Raw genomic sequence first — 5,576 nt, forward strand, 5'->3', positions numbered from 1 at the left:
ACATTATAAAGCAAAAGAAAAGCAACCTGATGTGCACGTTAAGGGGAAGCGGGGAGCCTGGGCTCTCACAGACACCAGCAACTTTCCAGGAACTTCAAGAGTCAAAGGAGGTCAAATTACTGAATCAGCGCAGCCTCACAGCTATAGGTAAGAGTCATCTCGGTCACAATTAACGATGTGAACACACGGGGGTTAAGTGTACTCAATAAAGCAAAAGAAAAGCAACCTGATGTGCACGTTAAGGGGAAGCGGGGAGCCTGGGCTCTCACAGACACCAGCAACTTTCCAGGAACTTCAAGAGTCAAAGGAGGTCAAATTACTGAATCAGCGCAGCCTCACAGCTATAGGTAAGAGTCATCTCGGTCACAATTAACGATGTGAACACACGGGGGTTAAGTGTACTCAAGCCTGATATGCCATTCCTTGCCTACAAAGGCACAGATAAAGCCAGACTGGGTGTTTTCTCTCTCTCAGAGAAAACTCCCAACATTCAGCTTAGGATCTTGCCTACAGCAGATCCCACGGTTTGACCAAAGCCAGCACTGCAAAGCGACATGAAATCTGAATGCATGTGCATGCACCAGTATATAGAAAGGGAAGGACCAAGCACCCCAGCCATCCACTGCAGGCATAGTCCTTTGCTTCACATTTGAGATAAACTCAGAATCTGGGCAAGTGACCTCCTTCTGAGTTTGCTATAGCACTCAGAGCAGGATTTTGTAAACCCCTTGATGAGACATCCCTCCACAGCATCCACTACCCCCTCCCCATTTGACCCATCCTTCCCCACAAGCCACAGGCCCTACAGCCCCTGCTCTTCAGGCTGTTTTGAAAGCTGTTCCCAGTCTTATTCAGCCAAAAGCAATGGGCCAAGTAGAGCCTAGTGGATTCAGCCTGAAGCTTCGGTATCAGCGCAGCCACTGAAAAATAAGCCAACACCATGACTACATTAGGAGGGTGGCGGATATCTGCAGATATCTGCAGAGGCCAAAGCACCATTCAGGCCCCAGTTAAAGTCTTCAGTAAGCTCTGACATGACACAGAGGCCATTCCTCACGTACAAGCCCTGCTTCTGGTCCACATCTCCTCTCAGGGCATACCAGTTCCTCTTGCTGGCAAGATAAATGTCTCTTCATCTCCCTGGTCATCCTTCCCATGTTGCCAGTGGGATACACAAGGCCTGTACCAACTCTTCTTTATTCTGTGTTTGCTCTTCCCATCAACTAGTTACTTTAGTTACTAAAAACCAATGAAGAATTTCCAAGAGTCTCTGATCTGAATTTCACTCCCCCTCTTTTTTCCTGCTAGCCATCAGCTTATTTTGTGCCACCGTGATGGAGGCAAGTCATAGAGGGAACATCCCTTCCAGGTTTGGTGCTGAACAGGTGGGAAGGAAACGTTTCACCACAGAGGTTACCTTCCAAACCGTGTGCTAGGTTAACACCCATGGCCACAGAAGTCAGTACCTACAGTCTGCTGCAATAATCAAGAATTCTACCAACTGGCCATTAAAACTACCCACCAATTCACCAACTCCACCTGCTTCATTGGCTACTCCAAAGAGTGCCATTTCTTGCTTCTACAAGACTTCTTCCTTGCTCAGGGTGGAATGAGACACAAGGAAAGCCGGCGCTGCAGTGGGAGGTCCTGGGAACCATTCCTGCAGCAGCGCATTGTAGCTCCCCTCTGAAGCAATACATCCTCCAGCTGACAACAACAAAAACACAGCCACCTTCCTCCTGACCTGAAGCAACGGAGATCACCAACCACAAACACTGACAGGCAGATATAAGCACAGCAAAGGGCAGTAATTCTTTTATCTCATTTTATCTGCTGTGGCCAGGAGGTGTTAACTGCACCCGCCACTGTCCTGACACAGGAAGAAGTGTGGTGTAATTGTATTCCCTTTAAGAATGGTACAGCTGTCCAGCCTGGCGTGGCATTTGCTTGAAGGCCACCACCACGTTTGTGATGAATGTAACTGCGTATTTTAGCTCTCCTTGGGCATACTGGGTTAGTGTAATTTCAAAAGCTTTAGAGCGCCTACATCCCAGAGAGAGGAAGAACTGTGGGATACAAACACAGCTAGCAAAAGGAATGAAGTTCTCAAACCAGAAGATGCTGAGCTCCACAGCTTTGAATGGTCAAACAACTTCCCCTTTCTTGCACCAGAACAGAGCAAAAATTAGTACAACCCTCTGTTGTGGTCACTTCAGACCTCATATCCTGTAAGAAGCCCTTCAGTTCAGAGGACTTGTCTAGCCTAACTCTCAAAACACAGACCCCCATACCACCTGCACCCCACCTCTGCACCAGAGCCCTCCCCTTCCTTTCCCACATGCAGCACCCCCCACCTCCTTCCCCCGGTAGGGCTGTGGTTCCCCTCCATTTTGCCTCCTGCAGCTCGCACTTTCCTCTGCGGCCCCACATCCTGCAGCACACGTTCCCCCAAGCCCATGTCCTGCAGCACCGCGTCGCCCCAGCTTACTGCAACTCAGCAGGGAGACATACCCCTTCCCTGCCCCAGCAGCCCCCGGCTGCATGAGGGCAGCCCCAGTCCAGCCCTCCCATCCCTGGTTTCCCATCTGCAATGGCACCATTTTTTTTTAAACTGCATTTTACAAGTAAATCACGTGCTCAGCTGCTAGTTTGGGTGCAGAGCCAAGAAACACTCCGGTGCATGGGGGAGGGGAGCTGATGTATTTTTTCTTTCATGTGACCAGCTTACCAGCAACTTCACTGAGACCAAGAGCAGAATCTCCCCATACACCCCTCCTTCACCACCAACTCCTTCCCCCAGATGCTCTCACAGCAGAGATGCAGAGCAAATGCACAACAGGAGAGACTGGCACCTCATGTGACTACAGCCAACCTTGAAGTCAGAGAAGAGGTGAGACACCAGCCTCAAACCCCAGCTGATCGTCTGAAGGCTTACGTGCAAGGAGCTGATCTTTCCTATAAAACAGCGACGGGTCATGGAAAACTGCTGGCAGGAAAAATTAAAAAATACAGTATTAAAGGTAGGCAGAGGGGAGGAGCATGCTCTGCTGCTCCACAGATGTTGGGGTGGTTCCTCCTACCCTGCTGGAAGCATGAGAACCCCAAGAAATGCTGCAGTGCAAACGACGTCTGATGTCCTGTCATGGCAACTCGAGAGTCCATCTGCACCTCTGAGCACGAGGCCTGGGGCAGCGTTACAGACAGCACGCTGCCGTCTCCCATGCACAGAAAGTTGTGGGTTAGGGGATTAAGAGGCAGGAGCTGCAGTTACAATGCTAACTTCCACACACGTGTAACTACATTTTTTTGGTTAGAAAGCTGGGGGGGGGAGTGTTTCAGATCTAAGAGGCCGGCTGTAGAATGTGTGTTTAAATAAACAGCATCCCAACATGCTTTCGTAGAGATTAAGAAGGGACAAGTGATTTCTGAAATAAACATAGAGTCTAAATTTTAGAGGGGTTCCACACACTTCCTGCAATGAGAGGGGTAGGACAATGTGCACGGTGGTGTCTCTTAGCTCACACAGAGCTGTGCAATAATGTTTTTCTCAGCGGCCCTTTGCAGAGCTCTCTTTAATTGTCCCTAGACCTGCATACCACAAGCAGAGATTTTGGGAAAACAGAAATCCTGGCAAATTTCTAGAAGAGAGATACTTAAATGGGGGAAAAAAACCCCCAACCTATGTTAGAAAACAAACAAAAAAATCCCCACAGAAGAACAACTACTTCCATAGCATCTTTTGTTGGAGAATCTCTAGGTGTGTAACAAACGTTTACTATACAGCCTGAAAATCCCTGAAGCACAAGATTTTTTTTCCTATCTTTAAAGAGATGGAAGAGAAATGCAGAGGTACTGAAACCAGAGACCATGTCAGTGACAAATCTGTGAACAAATTCAGATCTTTGGAATTTGAGCCTCTCACTACCACATTTTTCATCCTTCTGCAGAAAGAGAAATGAAGACAGAAACAATGCAGTTCAAATCTAACGGATTTTGAGTAGTCTCTCAAAGCAAAAACTGATAGGGGCAGCATTAGCACTGCTGCGATACCTCATCATCTCACTCTGGGAAGCATGAAATCCTACCTCAATGCCATACTAGGACCTAATGGATTTTTATTATAAGGTCCAGTGTTCAGAAAGGAGGAAAAAAAAAATTTAAAAATTTTAAAAAACAACATTTAGCCTGTTTGGGTGGAACTGCCACTCGACAAAGCCTGTGTTGCGCTTGACAAGAGCACAGCCTGAAAACAGTTTCCTTCACATGGAAGCTCCAGATCTGGCCTGTTTCAAGCACAACAGCTTGAAAGTAGTCACCCTGCCCCATCACCATGCCTGCTTTCAGATTTCCAGGGAAACTGGCACTTGACTTACATCCTTTCCAAAAAAGCAGCTGTTATGCTACAGTTTTGATTTATTCTCTGGCTAAGTTTATTTCTTGTTTTGATGAATGTTTAATGCTCCTGGCTAGATCAGTTTAGATTTTGTTTGCCTGGGGGCATTTAATGCTGCTACATTACCGCAACACTAATTTTAAGGCCATCTACAGCTTTTTTTGCCCCCACAAGTCTTTTGCTATTGTTTGGATCTAAATTACGTGGTGCATTTTGGCATTGAATTCCACACACCATATCAAGCTGACAGACGGAATCTCAAGAGATGGCCAGATTTGCTGATTAACAGACAACATACCCAGAACAGCAGTCCTCACTGATTAAGTCCACCTCATATACTGATCGACAAACAAAGACTGAGGACAAGAGGTTGCAACCATAGCTCTCATGTTATCTCAAAGCATGCAGATCTGTAAATTTCTGCCTATCCCAAGCAAAAAATGAGGGGGGAAAGGGAGGTGTGTCAGAAGGAGAAAGAAAACGCAGTGAAACAGTTATTAAAGCACTAACACCGATTTCTACAAAGCAACTTTCTCTGTTGAGATTGGGTTTTAATGGCGTGGCGGTTAAGAAGTCAAGCCAACATGTCTTAAGATGAAACCCTCCTTTTTCTACAGAACACACAAATGAGGAATAGTAGCAGAGAAAGCTGCTCCCACGCTACCCATCAGACAACCTCAGCCCTGATGTAAAAGGCGCACTTCGGCCCTACAAACGTTACTGGGACCCACATAAGCTGAATTTCAAACTAAAAAAAGACAGCGGAGCATGGTCTTCTGTGGCCAGTGTCTGAGAAGCCTCCGCAGTCCCGTACAAGCTCTGTGGAGCACGAAGGTGGGATCCAGACTGCAGCAGCCCCTATTAAAAGAGGCTTCCCAACAGCCACCATTCCCAGCAGACAGCATGGTAAAAAAAAGTCTCCTTATGCTTCCTTTTTTGCCATATCTACCTGGACAGCTGGTCCAGCCAGGTGAGACTTGGGATCCTGCTCATCCTATCACCAAAACTGCTATCTCCAGTTCAAAGTGAATGCCAGCAGAAGTGATCCCTGCCCCTTCCTCAGCCTCTCTCCTCTTATTCAGTTCTTCTGTCAAGCAGCGTATCCAAATACTGCAGTCCTTCAGCACGACAGGCAGAGGACAACTACAGATGTCTGAATACAGTATATTGTGAAGATATTGGT

The sequence above is a fragment of the Fulmarus glacialis genome, unplaced genomic scaffold (genome assembly GCF_000690835.1).
Source record: "Fulmarus glacialis isolate BGI_N327 unplaced genomic scaffold, ASM69083v1 scaffold13761, whole genome shotgun sequence".
NCBI classification, from domain to species: Eukaryota; Metazoa; Chordata; class Aves; order Procellariiformes; family Procellariidae; genus Fulmarus; species Fulmarus glacialis.